Source organism: Pelophylax lessonae (genome assembly GCF_965119305.1).
Source record: "Pelophylax lessonae genome assembly, chromosome: 4".
NCBI classification, from domain to species: Eukaryota; Metazoa; Chordata; class Amphibia; order Anura; family Ranidae; genus Pelophylax; species Pelophylax lessonae.
The window spans coordinates 540,678,087-540,702,512 of NC_138771.1; positions in this window are offsets into that span (position 1 = coordinate 540,678,087).

Genomic DNA, 24,426 nt, shown 5'->3' on the forward strand with positions numbered 1-24,426 from the left:
TGTAGATATCTTTGGAGATATCTTCTGAGCCAATAAGGAAAAGGATGAAAGTGTTGTCATTATTGCTTTAAAGGTATTTTGTAGGTTTTATACAAGATTTAATTGCAGCCTTGTGCTAAAAGACATGTTTGGTGAGTAAGGATTAAATATAGAAATAGCATTTATCTAGGTTGTCAGCATCTTACAAATGCAAAAGAAAATGTTGTGAAACAAATTAATATTTTAAGTTATTTTACTATGCCTGTCTTGACGTAAATCTAAATGTATTGTGCAGCTAAATTGGATGTTTAACGAGAATGTGAATATTTTATTTTTATGTTTGTTAACAGTGTGTCATGTCACTGGGTTCTTAGGTTAACTAACTATTAGTCATAGTAATGTAGTTTCAAATTATTAACTTGCACATATTGCTGGACTAGGAATAGAAAGCAGCAAAAAAACATTTCAGCTTATATTAGTTTAATCATTCAATCTTTGCCTAACCAATTAGTACAATACTGAATATGCACTGCCATTAATGCTGACTCACTAGAGTACTGATATCCAAGTGCAGGGTATATACAGACTGCAAAGGATATAGTATCATGTTTTTTTTTTTTTTCTAGTAAGATCCAGTTGGTGAAAAAAGTCTGCTTTGCCTGGTTATGGTTTCAAGAAGGGGCATAGCTACAGGTGTAATGGCCACAGTGCAAAATCTTGACAGGGACTCTGTTATATTATTTATTTTATGTAAAGTTACCCCCCTTGTTGTGTGCCTACCCATGCTGCCCAACCTCTTAGTGTTTGGCAAAAATATGGAATAATAGTATTGTTTCAGAAAGAGCTAAAAAATGCCTACTCATCACTGCGCATTAAAATCATCTTGGTATATTGGTCCCTTTCATGTTTGACTTGTGTTTAATTCCTGCAACAGAACTAAATGGATGCTAGAGTCCAGGTGTGGCTGTATGAAATTGCAAGAGTCCTAGTAGATCCTGTAACATACAGCCAACTCTTTCTGAGGAGGCTCTTAATTTACAGAATGTACACAATAAGGATGATACATATACAGATAATTCTATCCTTATTTCCCCATCACCTGAGGTGACGCTACAAGAATGTTGGCATATTGGAGTTCCCATGTTGGTGATGACAAGAACTTCTGATTTTAGGTAGGTTTTCTAACGTGTTAGCAAAATTCTGAGCAGGGTAGGGAAAAGGAAAAAATGGGTTACCTGTAGTGCTTCTGCTGTGATGGATTTTAAGGATGGATTCCTCTACAATGTCTCAAGCTAGTAAGAATTTGTTTCAAAGCTTGTTACTGCTTGTTAAGAGTATGCAAAAACGTAAATGTCCATAGCTGGCTATACGTCCACTTTAAAGTCAGGATTTTTTGTTAAACACGTTGATTATGTAGTAATAGGTAATCCATGTTGTAATCTCTGTTCTTTCACCATAAAATTACGCAGGTCTAGAAAGGCATATATCTGATCACTCCATTGGCTCCACAAAAGTTTATTTCATTCTTTTCTAGTTTCATAAGAAATGTACTAATGAGGTTTTCAGAAAAATAATAAAACTCTCTCTGGAGCTGGATCACACTGTTCAATTCCATTTAAATGTAATTTGTTAATTATGCTATAAAGCAGAGTGGGGCTGCTTTAATGACATCTTCATCTTTTTACTATCTCATTGAGGTTACTTCTTTGTTTGGCTTCTGCGGATTGTAAGCAATGGGACTAGTCCATCTCCAAGAAAAAGTCAATTGTATTGTTGTTTCCACCAAGTATTGCTTTGTGCAGGATACTATTAAAAACTATAAAGGAGACAACATGGAAATGATGAAGCTAGAGATGAGCACATTTGCACAAAATCACAGTCCTCCAGCCTCTTGCCAGTCTGCTTCTGGGATCTTAAAGTGGAAGTTCACCCTAATACTAAATCTCTTCTGGCATCAACAATCTAAGACTAACCTATCTAGCCTGACCTCTGGCTCCTGTAAAAAAAATGGCTATACATACCTTTTCTGAAGCCTCTCCGGTCCGGTCAGGTCCAGTCTCTAGCGACGGAAGCTCTGCAGAAGTGACAGTTGACAATGGCTGGGGAATGCCTGATAACTGACATCACCCATTGAGTTATATGGGGCTTCCATTGTCGGCTGCCTACACTGCACCCACCTCCAAAGAGAAGCCGCAGTTGACAGCTCAGCATGGGACCGGACTGGAGTGGCTTCACAAAATGTATATGTAGTGATTTCTTATTTACAGGGCTAGATAGGTTAGTCTTTGATAGTTGATGCCAATACATTTTGAGATTTTTAGTATGGGAGAACCTCTACTTTACTTATAGTAGTTGGATCCATCTTTTCCTTTAATTTTTCAGTTTTTTTTGTTCATAAAAAAAGAAAAACAGTTTTTCCCACTTTGGAAAGATTCAATACTGGCACAAGGGTTACAAGGGTCCTGTATGCGCAAAAGTCTCTTGTCATGTTCATATATGCCTTTATGCCTTTCAGCTGGAACATCAAATATGATTTTCCTCTGTCAAAAAATCAACCTAATACTTATGGGCACTGACAGGAGCTGTGTCTAATGTATATGTGTGGTTTGCGGGTTAGGTAAGTTACTACCCTCTTCCCCTGTGAAAGGGCCATTAGATACAATTTATGGCCACATGTTAGTGAACCCCTGACATGTATACCTATTGTAGCTCATAAGACATTCCATTCCCAAAGCAATGGACATTAATATGGAGTTAGCTCTCCCTTTTGCAGCTATAACAGCCTTAACTCTAACCAGAAGATTTTGTGTGTCTATGGGAAGTGGTGCCCATTCAGCCAAATACTATTTGTAAGTCCAGGTACTAATGTTTGGATGAGAAGATCTAACTTTTAGTTCAAGGCTTTGTGCAGGCCACTTGAAGTCTTTCACACCAAATTCATCAAATCATGTCTTTATGGACCTTGTTTTGTACACAGGGACTAGGGATGATCGAACTTTTGAAAAGTTTGGTTTGGCCAGAACATCCGTCTACCCGAAAGTTTGGCCCCATTAAAATCAATGGGACCAGAAATTCGGTAATCAAAAAACACCATTTTAAAGCCCTAAAACCCAATAAATGCCCCTAAAAAGTGCCTAGGGTTCTGGGTCATGCCCCATTGACTATTAATCACACAAAAAAAAGTTCTTAAAAATTGTCATTTTTGATAAAAAAAGCCAATTATTGAAAAAAAAAAAAAGAGATTTTTTGATCTCATATCTTTGGGGGTTTTTGGAGGCAGGCAAAATATCTGACTCCAAACGTGTGCTCAAAAAATCACTAGCAACGCCTGCAGCCAAAAAGAATGCTGGCGGCGGCGAAGCCATATTACAGAAGCGAAAGTGACTTGAGAGAAACTGGCTTTTCTCTATAGCAGTCCCCCTGCTATGGAAGGGTTTTGTCACCCTGCCATAGCAGTCACTGTCAGTTAACCCTACACTACACTACGGTCCCCTTACACTTAACACTTTCCCTACAGAAACTGAATAAATTAAAGCTAACTAAAGTGTAAAAGAGCACTCTAACTACACTAGATATCCCTTTCCTCACACTAATAAATGCTAAATGACACTTTGTAACACTTTGTAACAGAAGTAACAGAACAGCATTCCACTCTCTTCCATGTCCCATATAAGAATGATAGGAATTTGGCGGGGGCTATCTTATATACTGGGGGGCGTATTCACTAATGATTGGACTATGGACCCCCTAGTCACTCCAATCACATTCCTAGCATTCTCCTGCCCCCTCAATTGGCTTTTGCTAATGGTTCTTGTCCAATCACAGGCTTTTAAAGCCCATTTCCTGTCCCATTGCATTTTGGTCGGTTCTGGTTGCCGAATTCCGAACTTTTTGTGCAAAAAGTTCTAAATTCGGCCGAACCTCGAACAACCAATGTTCGGGCCGAACCGATGGTCGACCCGAACCGTTCGATCATCCCTAACAGGGACACAGTAGTGCCAAAACAGATAAGAGCCTTCCTTAAAGTGTTGGTATACGGTTAGAAGAGCAAAATTGTCTAAAATCTATTTGTATGCAAAAATATGTACAGTGCCCTTCACTGAAAACTACACACCTAAACTCAACAATTTAAAGGGTTCCCCTGAGGAAGTCATGTGGTACCGTGACGTAATGCGTAGGGCGTACATGGAAGCACTATACCGGAAGTGACGTTACGGGATACAGTAACGGGTCCCGAGGCATAGTGAGCAGTATAGAGTGGTCTAAATTGTAGGTTATTATGTTTCTTTGTAAATAAATATCAAACAATTCTACACCATGATGGCCCCATTATTTATTGAGACATAGTAAACACAAGGCAGATGAATGGATATACCTGTGTAAGGAATATCCGCAGTCCCCCAGAGAGTTGAAAGATACCCGTATAAGGAGTACCCACAGTCCCCCAGAGAGTGGAAAACGCTGCCACAGTGAGACAGGAGTGGAGGAAGCATATCGGCAATAATACCACATGCGTATTACTTGCATTATTGAGGTAAGCGGTTAGCGCACCTAAAAGTGGTTTCACTGAAGAACACCTTTATTCAGGAATACTAGAGGTGTAAGAGCTGTATTTAACGACTGAATTTAGAGACTGGGAAATTGTCACTTTTTAAACGGACACTGAATCACATTTACATAATAATTTTTTCGGTTTGGAAATATTATTTGGAATATAATTTGTAAAGCTAACACTTTAGTACATATTTTGTTTTATTTGCACTTGGAAGAATCGGATAATTGCAACATTCCACTACTTGGGATATATTATAAGCACTTTATATGTGGAATTGCACTAAAGTCACTCTGCACAAATGTATAGTTTTATTCTATATCAATTATTCATTGTTGACATTGATCATTTAAAATTACACACTATTTATCTCCTTATTTGAACAATATTACTAACAATTATTGATTACTGGTTTAAGGTTTTATACTGAGAATTTGGTATTGCACATTATTTATTTCCCCTCTTTTAAATTATGATTATCTATTTATTTATTTATTTATTTATTTGAATGCACTTTGTTTGAAGTAGAAACTTAGATTCAAACTCCACACAGATTTGCATCTATTACCCTTGAAGCACAGTACTCCCCCCCCCCCCCCAATAATTTAAAGGGTTGTTTACATGCCTTTGCCAATATAGTATGGTTTACTAGTTTACCATAACAAAAGTGATATAATTAAAAAGAATATCTATAATTCAGAGTGTTCTTAAATAAAAAGTAATATTTTACTGTAAAAATGTAAAGACAGTAGTAATCACATTCCCTCCCCCCTTCACTGTATATTCAATGCTGTATGTTCTACAGAATTGGTACACGCAGCACTAAGGGGTTCCACACGCACACATCCTCCAGACAGCGCAAGACTTACACCAATACACATATACATTCCAGGAGACTTTAGGCTAAATTCCAGGGAACTCCATCATTTACTCATTTTTTTCCAGGACTTTTACTTACTCCCCTAGTAGCCATTACTTACCTCTCCTTTCCTGTGCTCTAGGTTTTGGGTGGGCCCGACATTCCCATTTACAATGAAGGACTGTTGGTTCTGTGTTGTAAATAATGACCTTAGAGGTGCAACCGGCAAGAAAAATGGGCTTCGCATTAAAAGTTGCATAGCAGGATGTTGTCATGGAGGAGTGGAAGAGGACTCCAGTGGCAAACTGCAAAGCTCTGGTGAACTCCATGCCAAGAGGGTTAAGGCAGTGCCGGAAAAAAATGGTGGCCACACAAATTATTGACACTTCGGGCCCAATTTGGACATTTTAACTTAGGGGTGTCCTCACATTTGCTGCTATATATATATATATATATATATATATATATATATATATATATATATATATATATTTATTTATTTATTTATATATGTATATATATACACACAGTATTGACTTTTTATCTATAGTGTTACTTTAGAGCCTTAAGTTCAATGTTTTGTTAATTTACATTTTTTTGTGATGGATCAGAACTAGTGTTGAGCGAACACGGACTGTATTATTCGTGTTCGTACCGAATAATTGGATTTTTTGTACCCGAACACGGACACGGACACTTTACTGTATGTTCGGGTAAAAATCCGTGTTCGGTCGTTTTATTTCCGGGTTTTGCATGCTTTGGCGCTCTTTTCATGGCGGGCTTTCAACAGCCAATCAACAATCGTTTAACTGGTGTGCCTTAAGCCATCCCAGCCATGCCTGCAAATGTCTCAGTAGCTGTGATTGGCCGTCTGAAGCATGTGACCAAGTCTTTATAAGTTCGAGGCAGCCGCAGCGGCGTCATTATGCTGCTTAGATTCAGGGACAGAGCACACATCAACGTGCTGGCTGCTGATTAGGGAAAGATAGGCAGGAAAAAACCATTTGTGTCCGGATAGAATTGAGGGACAGGTCGGAGTGTTTAGGCAGGGCGAGTTGTAGGCATTTTAGGGATAGAGTCTGCTGAATTATAGGGTCAGTGTCTTCTACAAACTACAATCGATATTGCTGTGTGGGGGGTGGGGTGAATCTGCACTCAATCCTGATCTACGATCTCTTCTCAATCCTGTTAGGGACAGAGTCTGCTGAATTTTAGGGAAACTGTGTTCTACAAACTACAATCGATATTGCTGTGTGGTGTGGGATTGGAGATAGGCAGGTGTCAGTGATCCACATCCATTTTTCTGTGTGTGAGCTGCAGTGAACACAATCTTTTTGGGCTGCAGTGAACACAATCTTTTTGGGCTGCAGTGAACACAATCTTTTTGGGCTGCAGTGAACACAATCTTTTTGGGCTGCAGTGAACACAATCTTTTTGGGGTGCAGTGAACAAAATCTTTTTGGGGTGCAGTGAACACAATCCTTTTTGGTGTGCAGTGAACACAATCTTTGTGGGGTGCAGTGAACAAAATCCTTTGTGGGGTGCAGTGAACACAATCTTTTTGGGGTGCAGTGAACAAAATCCTTTTTGGGGTGCAGTGAACAACATCCTTTTTGGGGTGCAGTGAACACAATCTTTTTGGGGTGCAGTGAACAAAATCCTTTGTGGGGTGCAGTGAACACAATCTTTTTGGGGTGGAGTGAACAACATCCTTTTTGGGGTGCAGTGAACAAAATCCTTTTTGGGGTGCAGTGAACAAAATCATTTTTGGGGTGCAGTGAACACAATCTTTTTGGGGTGCAGTGAACACAATCTTTGTGGGGTGCAGGGAACACAATCTTTTTGGGGTGGAGTGAACAACATCCTTTTTGGGGTGCAGTGAACAACATCCTTTTTGGGGTGCAGTGAACACAATCTTTTTGGGGTGCAGTGAACACAATCTTTGTGGGGTACAGTGAACAGAATCTTTGTGGGGTGCAGTGAACACAATCTTTGGGGGGTACAGTGAACACAATCTTTGTGAGGTGCAGTGAACACAATCTTTGTGGGGTGCAGTGAACACAATCATTGTGGGGTGCAGTGAACTCAATCTTTGTGGGGTACAGTGAACACAATCTCATACTTCTGAAGGTTTGAGGGTGCTGCCTGTTCCATACTCCCCCTACTCCTCATCTAGCCTTTTAGGGGTACAAACAATAGTAATTGGGGCCTAGTGTGGTTGTGTACGTGTGATATACATACACTTTTTTGGGATCATATTTTCTATTCCGCTATTTAATCAAAAACCTTTGGGGATCAGTTAAATTGGGGGATAGTCTGTGTTGGTACGTGTGAGAGAGATCCACCTTTCCAAGTTGTTGGGGTTCATCTCATACTTCTGAAGGTTTGAGGGTGCTGCCTGTTCCATACTCCCCCTACTCCTAGCCTTTTAGGGGTACAAACAATAGTAATTGGGGCCTAGTGTGGTTGTGTACGTGTGATATACATACACTTTTTTGGGATCATATTTTCTATTCCGCTATTTAATCAAAAACCTTTGGGGATCAGTTAAATTGGGGGATAGTCTGTGTTGGTACGTGTGAGAGAGATCCACCTTTCCAAGTTGTTGGGGTTCATCTCATACTTCTGAAGGTTTGAGGGTGCTGCCTGTTCCATACTCCCCCTACTCCTAGCCTTTTAGGGGTACAAACAATAGTAATTGGGGCCTAGTGTGGTTGTGTACGTGTGATATACATACACTTTTTTGGGATCATATTTTCTATTCCGCTATTTAATCAAAAACCTTTGGGGATCAGTTAAATTGGGGGATAGTCTGTGTTGGTACGTGTGAGAGAGATCCACCTTTCCAAGTTGTTGGGGTTCATCTCATACTTCTGAAGGTTTGAGGGTGCTGCCTGTTCCATACTCCCCCTACTCCTAGCCTTTTAGGGGTACAAACAATAGTAATTGGGGCCTAGTGTGGTTGTGTACGTGTGATATACATACACTTTTTTGGGATCATATTTTCTATTCCGCTATTTAATCAAAAACCTTTGGGGATCAGTTAAATTGGGGGATAGTCTGTGTTGGTACGTGTGAGAGAGATCCACCTTTCCAAGTTGTTGGGGTTCATCTCATACTTCTGAAGGTTTGAGGGTGCTGCCTGTTCCATACTCCCCCCTACTCCTAGCCTTTTAGGGGTACAAACAATAGTAATTGGGGCCTAGTGTGGTTGTGTACGTGTGATATACATACACTTTTTTGGGATCATATTTTCTATTCCGCTATTTAATCAAAAACCTTTGGGGATCAGTTAAATTGGGGGATAGTCTGTGTTGGTACGTGTGAGAGAGATCCACCTTTCCAAGTTGTTGGGGTTCATCTCATACTTCTGAAGGTTTGAGGGTGCTGCCTGTTCCATACTCCCCCTACTCCTAGCCTTTTAGGGGTACAAACAATAGTAATTGGGGCCTAGTGTGGTTGTGTACGTGTGATATACATACACTTTTTTGGGATCATATTTTCTATTCCGCTATTTAATCAAAAACCTTTGGGGATCAGTTAAATTGGGGGATAGTCTGTGTTGGTACGTGTGAGAGAGATCCACCTTTCCAAGTTGTTGGGGTTCATCTCATACTTCTGAAGGTTTGAGGGTGCTGCCTGTTCCATACTCCCCCTACTCCTAGCCTTTTAGGGGTACAAACAATAGTAATTGGGGCCTAGTGTGGTTGTGTACTTGTGATATACATACACTTTTTTGGGATCATATTTTCTATTCCGCTATTTAATCAAAAACCTTTGGGGATCAGTTAAATTGGGGGATAGTCTGTGTTGGTACGTGTGAGAGAGATCCACCTTTCCAAGTTGTTGGGGTTCATCTCATACTTCTGAAGGTTTGAGGGTGCTGCCTGTTCCATACTCCCCCTACTCCTAGCCTTTTAGGGGTACAAACAATAGTAATTGGGGCCTAGTGTGGTTGTGTACGTGTGATATACATACACTTTTTTGGGATCATATTTTCTATTCCGCTATTTAATCAAAAACCTTTGGGGATCAGTTAAATTGGGGGATAGTCTGTGTTGGTACGTGTGAGAGAGATCCACCTTTCCAAGTTGTTGGGGTTCATCTCATACTTCTGAAGGTTTGAGGGTGCTGCCTGTTCCATACTCCCCCTACTCCTAGCCTTTTAGGGGTACAAACAATAGTAATTGGGGCCTAGTGTGGTTGTGTACGTGTGATATACATACACTTTTTTGGGATCATATTTTCTATTCCGCTATTTAATCAAAAACCTTTGGGGATCAGTTAAATTGGGGGATAGTCTGTGTTGGTACGTGTGAGAGAGATCCACCTTTCCAAGTTGTTGGGGTTCATCTCATACTTCTGAAGGTTTGAGGGTGCTGCCTGTTCCATACTCCCCCTACTCCTAGCCTTTTAGGGGTACAAACAATAGTAATTGGGGCCTAGTGTGGTTGTGTACGTGTGATATACATACACTTTTTTTGGATCATATTTTCTATTCCGCTATTTAATCAAAAACCTTTGGGGATCAGTTAAATTGGGGGATAGTCTGTGTTGGTACGTGTGAGAGAGATCCACCTTTCCAAGTTGTTGGGGTTCATCTCATACTTCTGAAGGTTTGAGGGTGCTGCCTGTTCCATACTCCCCCTACTCCTCATCTAGCCTTTTAGGGGTACAAACAATAGTAATTGGGGCCCAGTGTGGTTGTGTACGTGTGATATACATACACTTTTTTGGGATCATATTTTCTATTCCGCTATTTAATCAAAAACCTTTGGGGATCAGTTAAATTGGGGGATAGTCTGTGTCGGTACGTGTGAGAGAGATCCACCTTTCCAAGTTGTTGGGGTTCATCTCATACTTCTGAAGGTTTGAGGGTGCTGCCTGTTCCATACCCCCCCTACTCCTCATCTAGCCTTTTAGGGGTACAAACAATAGTAATTGGGGCCTAGTGTGGTTGTGTACGTGCGAGATACATACACTTTTTTTGATCATATTTCCTATTCCGCTATTCAATAAAAACCTTTGAGGATCAATTGAATTGCGGGATAGTCTGTGTCGGTACGTGTGAGAGAGATCCACCTTTCCAAGTTGTTGGGGTTCATCTCATACTTCTGAAGGTTTGAGGGTGCTGCCTGTTCCATACTCCCCCTACTCCTCATCTAGCCTTTTAGGGGTACAAACAATAGTAATTGGGGCCTAGTGTGGTTGTGTACGTGTAATATACATACACTTTTTTTGGATCATATTTTCTATTCCGCTATTTAATCAAAAACCTTTGGGGATCAGTTAAATTGGGGGATAGTCTGTGTTGGTACGTGTGAGAGAGATCCACCTTTCCAAGTTGTTGGGGTTCATCTCATACTTCTGAAGGTTTGAGGGTGCTGCCTGTTCCATACTCCCCCTACTCCTCATCTAGCCTTTTAGGGGTACAAACAATAGTAATTGGGGCCCAGTGTGGTTGTGTACGTGTGATATACATACACTTTTTTGGGATCATATTTTCTATTCCGCTATTTAATCAAAAACCTTTGGGGATCAGTTAAATTGGGGGATAGTCTGTGTCGGTACGTGTGAGAGAGATCCACCTTTCCAAGTTGTTGGGGTTCATCTCATACTTCTGAAGGTTTGAGGGTGCTGCCTGTTCCATACCCCCCCTACTCCTCATCTAGCCTTTTAGGGGTACAAACAATAGTAATTGGGGCCTAGTGTGGTTGTGTACGTGCGAGATACATACACTTTTTTTGATCATATTTCCTATTCCGCTATTCAATAAAAACCTTTGAGGATCAATTGAATTGCGGGATAGTCTGTGTCGGTACGTGTGAGAGAGATCCACCTTTCCAAGTTGTTGGGGTTCATCTCATACTTCTGAAGGTTTGAGGGTGCTGCCTGTTCCATACTCCCCCTACTCCTCATCTAGCCTTTTAGGGGTACAAACAATAGTAATTGGGGCCCAGTGTGGTTGTGTACGTGTGATATACATACACTTTTTTTGGATCATATTTTCTATTCCGCTATTTAATCAAAAACCTTTGGGGATCAGTTAAATTGGGGGATAGTCTGTGTCGGTACGTGTGAGAGAGATCCACCTTTCCAAGTTGTTGGGGTTCATCTCATACTTCTGAAGGTTTGAGGGTGCTGCCTGTTCCATACCCCCCCTACTCCTCATCTAGCCTTTTAGGGGTACAAACAATAGTAATTGGGGCCTAGTGTGGTTGTGTACGTGCGAGATACATACACTTTTTTTGATCATATTTCCTATTCCGCTATTCAATAAAAACCTTTGAGGATCAATTGAATTGCGGGATAGTCTGTGTCGGTACGTGTGAGAGAGATCCACCTTTCCAAGTTGTTGGGGTTCATCTCATACTTCTGAAGGTTTGAGGGTGCTGCCTGTTCCATACTCCCCCTACTCCTCATCTAGCCTTTTAGGGGTACAAACAATAGTAATTGGGGCCTAGTGTGGTTGTGTACGTGTGATATACATACACTTTTTTTGGATCATATTTTCTATTCCGCTATTTAATCAAAAACCTTTGGGGATCAGTTAAATTGGGGGATAGTCTGTGTTGGTACGTGTGAGAGAGATCCACCTTTCCAAGTTGTTGGGGTTCATCTCATACTTCTGAAGGTTTGAGGGTGCTGCCTGTTCCATACTCCCCCTACTCCTCATCTAGCCTTTTAGGGGTACAAACAATAGTAATTGGGGCCCAGTGTGGTTGTGTACGTGTGATATACATACACTTTTTTGGGATCATATTTTCTATTCCGCTATTTAATCAAAAACCTTTGGGGATCAGTTAAATTGGGGGATAGTCTGTGTCGGTACGTGTGAGAGAGATCCACCTTTCCAAGTTGTTGGGGTTCATCTCATACTTCTGAAGGTTTGAGGGTGCTGCCTGTTCCATACCCCCCCTACTCCTCATCTAGCCTTTTAGGGGTACAAACAATAGTAATTGGGGCCTAGTGTGGTTGTGTACGTGCGAGATACATACACTTTTTTTGATCATATTTCCTATTCCGCTATTCAATAAAAACCTTTGAGGATCAATTGAATTGCGGGATAGTCTGTGTCGGTACGTGTGAGAGAGATCCACCTTTCCAAGTTGTTGGGGTTCATCTCATACTTCTGAAGGTTTGAGGGTGCTGCCTGTTCCATACTCCCCCTACTCCTCATCTAGCCTTTTAGGGGTACAAACAATAGTAATTGGGGCCTAGTGTGGTTGTGTACGTGTGATATACATACACTTTTTTTGGATCATATTTTCTATTCCGCTATTTAATCAAAAACCTTTGGGGATCAGTTAAATTGGGGGATAGTCTGTGTTGGTACGTGTGAGAGAGATCCACCTTTCCAAGTTGTTGGGGTTCATCTCATACTTCTGAAGGTTTGAGGGTGCTGCCTGTTCCATACTCCCCCTACTCCTCATCTAGCCTTTTAGGGGTACAAACAATAGTAATTGGGGCCCAGTGTGGTTGTGTACGTGTGATATACATACACTTTTTTGGGATCATATTTTCTATTCCGCTATTTAATCAAAAACCTTTGGGGATCAGTTAAATTGGGGGATAGTCTGTGTCGGTACGTGTGAGAGAGATCCACCTTTCCAAGTTGTTGGGGTTCATCTCATACTTCTGAAGGTTTGAGGGTGCTGCCTGTTCCATACCCCCCCTACTCCTCATCTAGCCTTTTAGGGGTACAAACAATAGTAATTGGGGCCTAGTGTGGTTGTGTACGTGTGATATACATACACTTTTTTTGGATCATATTTTCTATTCCGCTATTTAATCAAAAACCTTTGGGGATCAGTTAAATTGGGGGATAGTCTGTGTCGGTACGTGTGAGAGAGATCCACCTTTCCAAGTTGTTGGGGTTCATCTCATACTTCTGAAGGTTTGAGGGTGCTGCCTGTTCCATACCCCCCCTACTCCTCATCTAGCCTTTTAGGGGTACAAACAATAGTAATTGGGGCCTAGTGTGGTTGTGTACGTGCGAGATACATACACTTTTTTTGATCATATTTCCTATTCCGCTATTCAATAAAAACCTTTGAGGATCAATTGAATTGCGGGATAGTCTGTGTCGGTACGTGTGAGAGAGATCCACCTTTCCAAGTTGTTGGGGTTCATCTCATACTTCTGAAGGTTTGAGGGTGCTGCCTGTTCCATACTCCCCCTACTCCTCATCTAGCCTTTTAGGGGTACAAACAATAGTAATTGGGGCCCAGTGTGGTTGTGTACGTGTGATATACATACACTTTTTTTGGATCATATTTTCTATTCCGCTATTTAATTTAACTGGGCCTCCATGCGAGACCTGTGTGCCTTGTTGCGCTGTTTTGAGTACTCCACCAACATGGCCAGTGGCAATGACGCCGTTCTCAGCTTAACTATCCCACTTCTATGCCTCCTTGAAAAAACAATTCGGGCGATGATGGAAGAGGATGTGGCACAGGATGAGGAGGAGGAGGAGGATGAAGAGGTAACATTTCCAAGGCTTTCAGGGCAGTCATTCGCAAGGGGCTCCGAGGGTGGGTTCCTGCACACGCAAACGCCAGGGACGCAATTGTCCAGCAGGGGCACAGTTCTGGAGGATGAGGAGGATGAGGAGGAGGAGGAGCTGGAGGAGGAGATGGAACCATGTTCACAGCAGGGTGGCACCCAGGCCAGCTCATGGCCATCACTGGTGCGTGGCTGGGGGGATACAGAGGACACGGACGATACACCTCCCACAGAGGACAGCCTTTCGTTGCCTCTGGGCAGCCTGGCACACATGAGCGATTACATGCTGCAGTGTCTCCACAACGACCGCCGAGTTGCCCACATTCTAACTTGTGCTGATTACTGGGTGGCCACGCTGCTGGATCCCCGTTACAAGGACAACGTACCGTCCTTAATTCACTCACTGGAGCGTGATCGCAAGATGCGCGAGTACAAGCGCACGCTGGTAGACGCCATGCTGCTGGCATTCCCATCTGACAGCGGGGCCACAGTGGAAGCACAAGGCAGAGGAGGAGGAGGAGGAGGTCGCCAACGCAACCAGGGCACCGCCAGCACCTCAGAAGGCAGGGTTAGCATGGCCGAAATGTGGAAAAGCTTTGTCAGCACGCCACAACAAACAGCAGCACCAGCAGCTCAGATGGAACGTCTTAGCAGGAGGCAGCATTTTACCAACATGGTGGAGCAGTATGTGTGCACACGCCTACATGTAGTGAATGACGGGTCTGCCCCCTTCAACTTCTGGGTCTCCAAATTGGGCACATGGCTTGAGCTTGCCCTTTACGCCTTGGAGGTGCTGGCGTGCCCTGCAGCCAGTGTATTATCTGAACGGGTATTTAGCACGGCTGGGGGCGTTATAACAGACAAGCGCAGCCGCCTGTCCAGAGACAATGTGGACAAGCTCACGTTCATTAAAATGAACCAGGCATGGATCCCACGGGACTTTTCCGTACCTTATGCAGAATAGCAATGGATACCGACCTTACCCACCCATTGTTCCATTTTTGCTCTTTCTCACTCTTTTGGGGTGTACCCTCATTTAAAATTTTTGAAAAGAAGCAGTGTTGGCTACCTCGTCCTCCTCCTCAGGGCCAGATTAATGTAGGGGCTATTGGAGCTGCAGCTCCAGGCCCCTACCTTTTATATAGGCCCCGGGTTGGCCATATTCACTGTTACCGCTCTTCTGTCACTTGTAAACACAGAAGTCTGGCTTCTATGCTCGCTTCCCCAGGCAGCACCCTCAGAACCTCCCCACACAGCGTGAAGGCCGGACAAGGAGGGACAGTTGGCGATGCATGGATGTGTTTATGGGCTTCAGAGACAGCATCCCATGTTGAATTAGGCATGCATGGCTGCACCCTTCCTCCTCTGGGTGCATGGCAAGGCACGGCCCTTAAGGCCCTTCAAAATCCTCAGCACCAAGCCCATGATGCTGTTAATCCGGCCCTGGTCCTCCTCCACCGCCGCTTCCACCTACACCGCCCATAGGTGTGCGCAGCCTATTGCATTAAGGTGTGCACCCCAAAGTTGAAATACACATGCATGTGTTTGCCAGCAGGGAGAGTAATGTATCGGGGCCATGTACCTGTAGGCAAGGAGAAATAGAGCAGAGCAGGTCCCAGGGAGATCTTTCCCATCTCCTCACTGGCAATGCTATGTGCCCTAGGTGATTAGGGTGTGCCCAGGCACACCCAGCACACCCTGTGCGCACGCCTATGTCACCGCCACATCCACCACCACCTCAACCTCCCTCCTACTCCATATGGGCCTCGTCCTTCAGAGATGAAGAAGAACATTGTTTTATTTTTCTGTTTTTTTTTTGTTGTTTTAAGTTATTTCCCTATCCACATTTGTTTGCAGAGCACTTGCCATGCTCTTAATTACGTTTTGCTGCCATTTGCAGCACTCTAGCCCTTTCCTTTGGTGTTTTAGAGCCATTTTAGTGCCTTAAAGTTCGGGTCCCCATTGACTTCAATGGGGTTCGGTGTCCGGGAAAAGTTCGGTAAAAGTCCGGGACACGGACCCGGACTTTTTTTTAAAGTTCGGCCGAACCCGTCGAACACGGACATCTAGGTGTTCGCTCAACCCTAATCAGAACACAATAGTCTAAGTTGGTGAAATGAAATGAGAAAAATATATACATTAAACTATTTTTTCGAAATAGAAAGTAGTTGGTGCAACCAACTACTTTCAGAAGTCACATAATTAGTAAAATGTTGTCCACCTGTGTGCAATCTAAGTGTCACATGATCTTCATTACATATACACACCTTTTTTTGAAAGGCTCCACAGGCTGCAACACCTAAGCAAGAGGCACCACTAACCAAACACTGCCAAACACTGCCATGAAGACCTAGGAACTCTCCAAACAAGTACGGGGCAATGTTGTTAAGAAGTACAAGTCAGGGTTAGGTTATAAAAAAATATCCAAATCTTTGATGATCCCCAGGAGCACCATCAAATCTATCATAACCAAATGGAAAGAGCATGGCACAACAGCAAACCTGCCAAAAGACGGCCGCCCACCATAACTCAGGAACTGGGCAAGGAGGGCATTAATCAGAGAGGCAGCACAGAGACCTAAGGTAACCCTGGAGGAGCTACAGAATTCCACAGCAAAGACAGGATTATCTGTACATAGGAGGACAATAAGATGTATGCTCCATAGAGTTGGGCTTTATGGCAGAGTGGCCAGAAGAAAGCCATTACTTTCAGCAAAAAACAAAATGGCACATTTTGAGTTTGCAAAAAGGCATGTGGGGGACTCCCAAAATCTATGGAGGAAGGTGCTCTGGTCTAATGAGACTAAAATTGAACCTTTTGTCCATCAAAGAAAACGCTATGTCTGGCGCAAACCCAACACATCACATCACCCAAAGAACACCATCCCCAAAGTGAAACATGGTGGTGGCAGCATCATGCTGTGGGGATGTTTTCAGTGGCTGGGACTGGGAAACTGGTCAGAGTTAAGGGAAAAATGGTTAATGCTAAATACAGGGATATTCTTGAGCAAAACCTGTACCACTCCATGCGAGATTTGAGGCTAGGACAGAGGTTCACCTTCCAGCAGCACAATGACCCCAAACAGACTGCTAAAGCAACACTTGAGTGGTTTAAGGGGAAACATGTGAATGTGTTGGAATAGCCTAGTCAAAGCCCAGACCTCAATCCAAAAGAAAATCTGTGGTCAGACTTAAAGATTGCTGTTTACAAGCGCAAACCATCCAACGAAGGAGCTGGAGCAGTTTTGCAAGGAGGAATGGGCAAAAATCCCAATGGTAAGATGTGGCAAGCACATAGAGACTTATCCAAAGTGACTTGGAGCTGTGATTGCCACAAAAGGTGGCTCTACAAAGTATAAGTGTGTAATATTAAATCTGTGAATGGAACTGCAGCACTCACAAATGTCCACATACAGGACATAGCAGGATCAAATACAAAAATAAATGTGTGTGTCCCCTTTAAATGCAATTGCAAAAGAAAGCAAAAACAAAAAACATGAACATGAATAATAAAAGCAAAGCACAAATATGTGTGGGCCAAAAAGTCCAAATATTATATAAAAAATTCACCAGTGACTCAAGGTGTTTTAAGTGACATTCAAACAAATATAAGTGCTTCCAGTGTTTAGGTGCTGCTCCCCCAAGCCCTGTTACCAGAGAAAAGATCACAGAGCTCTTTGAATAATACTGAGGGTCCCTGCAATCAGCTCCAGTATGATAAAAACAGAGGATATCTGTATCCTTAGCCCACACTCATATCCACAAAAAATGGCAAAATGAAACAAAGGCAAAGTCTCATAGTATAGCTTAAAACATGAATTTTTTAATAAGTATTGCACTTACATGTTCAGTGGGAACAAACAAACGGAACAGAGTATACACAGCCCCACCGCAGGTCTGGCCAGCGTGCAAGTTGACATCACAGTGCCGCTCCACACGACGTGTTTCCGCCCGAACAAGCATCCTCATAAACCTGAGGGCCCAAATATTTAGCTTCTAACTTAAGCTTGTTCAACTAAGCTTTAACAATAAAACCTAGAGCTGATTGGTTTCTCATCAGAGCTGCACTAGATTCTGTGTGCTTCACTTTTAGTAAATAACCCTCAATAAGTCCAGAAGAGCCTTCTAATCAAGCATCACATTATGCTGAATACGGTTTGCCTTTTTAAATATCCTTAAACAATATTGTGAATTTTTGGGAAAAAAAAAAATAAAATAAAAATAAATGCATTTTTCCTATGGTCCGGAGATAAATTTGGCATTGAATAAAGCAGGAAAATACTGTACATTATACATGTAAAGATACATTTATTTCTGGTAGTCCATTCTAATTTTATTCAAATAGAAATTGTGATAAAAATTGCATCATAGATGTTTTATATTACACAGCATACTATAATAATGGTAAGGTCTTCCAGGTAATCTGATTAGTGATGAAAGTAGATAGGGAGAAAGAATGCTTTGCTATGGCTTGATTGACTCATAGCTCCATGAGTACAGACAACTAGATTGGTTGTCAAGAGAAAAAAGACTTATATGGCTGGGAGGTTAATTCATTAGGATAAATTACATCACTTAAATGTATTTAAATGTGCTCATCTAAATATTGTAATTTATTCTAATATCTTTATCTCCAGAGATCTCTTATTTTTCTCCTTATGATCAATACAGATGTCTCTTTTTTGAGATAAGAAAATCAATCAACATCTTACTAAATTACTCTCATGCTTTCTAGGTTAAAAAAAAAAAAAAATTCCTGCAGTAAACAATTTAGATAAAATATTATCGTAACTTCTGTACCTCTAATAAACTCCTAATTGCTGGGATACTGCTATACATTTTTATGTATAAATATAAGTTGCGCTATATAGTGAAAACATATATGATAATGTAAAAAAGTCCAGAGATAAAGTCCATATAAGGCAAACAGCACGTCTGACGAAATTTCCTGTACAGGTACCGCTTACCAGAGGCTAATGATAAATAGGCCCAAAGATTCCAAGTGATCCACAGGAACCAGATCTCATAGGCCGCAGCTGATGCTGTGGGCCAGGTATATTGATGACGTCCTCCTCCTTTGGGATGGTCATCAGCATGATCTAATAGCCTTCATGGAATTGCTAAACTCTAATTCCAGAGGTATACAATTCAATTATGAGAGTAGCCAATCTACCATTCATTTTTTGGATATAACCATTTCTGTCAAAGACAACCAGTTTGTAACATCTACCTATTTTAAGGCTACAGACAGAAATGCATACATCCCTGTAGATAGCTGTCATTACGACCCCTGGCTAAAAGCGGTACCAAAGGGACAATACCTCCGCATTAGGAGGAACTGTTCTGACCATCTAGAATTTTTGTCTCAAGCTGAGGTCTTAACTAAGAGATTTTTGGAAAAGGGGTACAATTATGAATTCCTCCAAGAGACACTCATGGAGGTCCAATCACTTGATAGGGCACAACTTCTGAAATCACGAAGGGTGGATCGTTCCGATACTGTGCCCACTGTGTCTGCCGCACCCTTCATTACCTCTTTTTCCAGCCAACATATGGCCATAAAAAATCTAATCCGTCGACATTGGCATATTTTGAATAATGACCCAGTTCTGGGCTCATCTTTACCCGATAAGCCTAGAGTCATTTTCAAAGGTGCAATGTCCTTGAGGAACCAGGTAGCTCCGAATGTATTAGAGCCTCCACCACCTAAAGCTACCTTCTTGGACCAACTCACAGGATATTATCGATGTAATAGGTGTCAAATCTGTTCCCTCAACGCCATTAAAAAGCGTAATACCAAAACCTTTACCTCCCATAGCACTGGTAAAATACATGATATAGAACCTTTTATATCCTGTACTACCAAGGGAGTGGTCTATATGCTCCAGTGCCCTTGTGGCTACCAATACATTGGTAGAACCAAGCGGCCACTGAACGTTAGACTAAACGAACATGTGGCCAATATTAGAAAGGCCTTCCCGAAACACTCAGTTTCTAAACATTATGCACAGGCCCATAATAGCAACCCTAAAAATACCTTGTTTTTGGGAATAGACAAATTCACACCCCATTGGAGGGGGGAACCGTTGACTAGAGGCATCTCTCGCCTCGAGATGTCCTGGATTTATAGGGCCAAAACCTACACACCTTTCGGGTTGAATGTCGATACTGAGATTAATGCGTTCATTGATAACTCTTAAATTTTTGGAATTCATGTAATCCAAATACCTTTGATCTTTGTTATTTAATTTATTTTGTTCTGTTTGTTATAGTCTTAATCTAGGCTTAAACAATATTTTACTATTTTAATTTAGGGGTACAGTTGTAAGACCCACATTGGTGGGGAGATGTCTAATTGGCATCATAGTATTGCTTCATTTTATCATGTTTAGTCACTAGGGCTACACCGTTTTAGTGTTGCAGGGCTGTACCTATAATTTGGAGCGAGTCCATCACCGGAATTTCCCGTTTAGTCGGTCATTCGTGACTAAATTAAATTTGTATGGCATATCCCAAATTTAATCAGGGGCTATTCACTTTATCATTTATTTAGTTATGTTCCTCTTCTGGTCTACGGTGTTGTCTTTTGGACATTTATTGTGCACCAGTTTATTTTATTTATATAACCCGAGTTTTCCGGATATCCGGGTTTTTTCTGACATATGTTGTCCACTCTCTGACTGTTATTGATCGCTCTATGGTTCCGGGTAGTGTAGTTACTTCCGGTTCCGGAGCACCACACTTAATATGGCGGCAAGGGAACTTCCGGTCATCGATTTGGCGGTTCCATTGGCTATTTATAGGTGGCGTCAGCACGCCGCCCGTACCTTTGAGAACATCATCTTTGATGAAACGCGTCAGGTCACGGCGTGCTGACGTCACCCATACGCTACAGTCCTACGAAGGAACGGGCGAGCAGAGCCGTCCGGGCGGCGGCTCCCCACATCTCTCCGTTTGGCTTTTTGATCTACATGTTTGTAAGTGTTTGCCCTTTATTTTAATAAATTGTTTGTGGGTTTTACACTATGGTCTACCTCTCTTTCAATTCACGGCCATCACCATCTGTATGCTGAGCCTGTATCAGTGTTCCCATTGGAGGCGCCTGGTTTGGAATATCTAGACACCAGCATTTGGAGTTTTGCTCGCAGCGGAAGTGCTTAGGCGATTCAGGACCTTTTTCTGCCTTTATCATTTTGGAGCTGGTAAGGGCATATGTTTGTTAGCCCTCTTCGGTGACACGATTGGGATCTAAGTGCTCTATTTACTTTCCTTTTGGTAAGCTGCAGTCCTATTGGGGGAGGTCCTCTACACTATTTCTTTCTGCAATATTTTTCTATTACTCTGGTAAGGAGTATATTCACAGGATTGGAGGTGTCTATGTTCTTTATTATCACTACTACAGCACCTTTCTGATATTTCCATCACTTGGGGTGTTACATCTATTTGTTTGTGGTTTTACGCTATGGCGTTTTTTATTTCATTTCACATGATCACTCAACACTGAGGAGATCCATTCAACACACGGAGTCCGTCCGAGATCTGGTTCCTGTGGATCACTTGGAATCTTTGGGCCTATTTATCATTAGCCTCTGGTAAGCGGTACCTGTACAGGAAATTTCGTCAGACGTGCTGTTTGCCTTATATGGACTTTATCTCTGGACTTTTTTACATTATCATATATGTTTTCACTATATAGCGCAACTTATATTTATACATTGTTTCTGAGGTGATAGTCACACTTGAAGTTGCTGCTTACAATCTTTTTGGTTTAGCGCAGTTGTTTACTACTTTTTTTTGTATACATTTTTATGTATTCGAGGGTTCAGGGTAAAGTAAAACTCCAGGCAAGCAACTAAATATAGAATTGAAGTGCATATATATTTACTTATTTAATCTGCCATAGATTTGTAACTTTCCACAGTGAATAATACACACATTTGCCACACCACACAGGCAGATAGGTGCCACATGTGGTTCTTGATCATACAAAAATCTAATATTTTTAAACCGAAGGAGATAAGATGGAAGATTATTGATTTGGTAACACGTTGAAGCCATGTGACACTATAAAGAGATTTGTTCTGCAAAACACTTAACCTTCTTAGCGGTATTCCAGAGCTCCAGAAGCATCGCTGGATCCTGTAAAAGAGGTTTCTTACCTTGTCACCGGGATCCAGCCATGTGTCTCGGCGGTGTCTCGCGGTGGATCTTCCTCCCGATCCTCTCTGTGCCCTGGCTTCCGTCTCCTGTGACGTGATGTGCGCAGGGGGTTGGAACCGGCGGCAAATTCAAATGTAAAACACACCAAATACCACTGATACCATTCAAAATAAAAAAAAAATCACATTAGTTTGCCCCCCAGTGCCCTGTCCTGCAGTTTTACTGTACTTTTTATGTAAATATATATATATATATATATATATATATACGTAATTCTTGTGAATGAGCAGCCCAAACCAACTGTATACATTTATATATATATATATATATATATATATATATATATATACGTATATATATATATATATATATACGTATATATATATATATATACGTATATATATATATATATATATATATATATATATATATATATATATATATATATATATATATATATATATATAATATTAATATATAATATATGTATACATAATATATGTATACATACATATATATATATAATATATATAATAAATGTATACAGTTGGTTTGGGCTGCTCATTCACAAGAATTACATGCAAAATAATGGTACCGCTTTCAGCACCTAAAATCCAAAAGAATCATACCGCCAGGGAGGTTAATAGGTATTGCATAGGTAAATACTGTGCTATTAATCAGCCTCTGTATGTAGAGGAAATGTCATTGGTATTCCTAAACAGTTATACATTTCTATGTCTTTGCAAACATAGAATGGTGGTCCTAGAACTAAAATTACAGAAATTACACAGATATTCCCAGTTCCAAAGTGAAGTTGGAACAATTTACAAACTCAAACTTTGAGTTCACTTGCCTTAAGTACTTTCCTTCTTGCCCACTCCCCAGCACTCCACAGTGTCTCTAGCATAGAGCGGCCCTGAATGTGTGTAATATCACATTGTATATGCTGGTACCATCTCCAAGCAAAGATAGAGGGCTGAAAGACCTGGTAACCTGCCTTGAAAAAAACAATTGTGCCAATAAATTCCTATAAAAAGGCTCTCAAGTGTGTCAGACTGGGTGCCCAATGGCAGGACCCCATCACCAAAGGGTACCCAAAAAGCTACTGCGGAAGGGGAATGACCTGCAATGAGTAGCTAGGGTTTTAATGATGCACTTGGGACCAATCTGGCAGGAATCCCATTTGCTGATGCAACCAACAATAAAAGAAAGGATCACATTAAAAGCTGTCTGCCTGCTTTTAATGTGTTATCACAGGTGGCATTGTCTAGGTTTTAGAAGTTACTGAACTGTGTTAGGTAACCAAGATTTTGACCAGGTATTACAGTCAAACTTTTATAAAATTATACTTAAAATTCTCTTGATAAATTACACTTTATACTATTACTGACTACTAACTGTAAGCTTAGCTTTTTATGTCCGTCGGACCCCGGACTGCAAACGGCAGCCAGACATACACTATATTGCCAAAAGTATTGGGATGCCCATCCTTACATGCACATTAAGTTTAAGGGAACCCCAGTCTTAATCCGTAGGGTTCAATATTGAGTTGGCCAACCTTTTGCAGCTATAACAGCTTCAACTCTTCTGGGAAGGCTGTCCACAAGGTTTATAAGTGTGTCTATGGGAATGTTTGACCATTGTTCCAGAAGCCCATTTGTGAGGTCAGGCACTGATGTTGAAGAGAAGGCCTGGCTCACATTCTCCACTCTTATTCATCCCAAAGGTGTTCTATCGGGTTGGGGTCAGGACTCCAGTTTCTCTGTTCCAAACTCGCTCATCCACATTACAGTGGGGATCGAAGGTTTGGGCACCCCAGGTAAAAATTTGTATTAATGTGCATAAAGAAGCCAAGGAAAGATGGAAAAATCTCCAAAAGGCATCAAATTACAGATTAGACATTCTTATAATATGTCAACAAAATTTAGATTTTATTTTCATCATTTACACTTTCAAAATAACATAAAACAAAAACATGGCATCTGCAAACGTTTGGGCACCCTGGAGAGTTAATATCTTGTACTGCCGCCTTTGGCAAGTATCACAGCTTGTAAATGCTTTTTGTAGCCAGCCAAGAGCCTTTCAATTCTTGTTTGAGGTATCTTTGCCCATTCTTCCTTACAAAAGTCTTCCAGTTCTTTGAGATTTTTGGGCTGTCTGTCACGCACTGCTCTTTGAAGGTCTATCCATAGATTTTCAATGATTTTGAGGTCAGGCGATTGTGAAGGCCATGGCAAAACCTTCAGTTTACGCATCTTGATGTAATCCCCCGTGGATTTCGAGGTATGTTTAGGATCATTATCCATTTGTAGAAGCCATCCTCTCTTTAACTTCAGCTTTCTCACAGATGGCATCAAGTTACCATCCAAAAT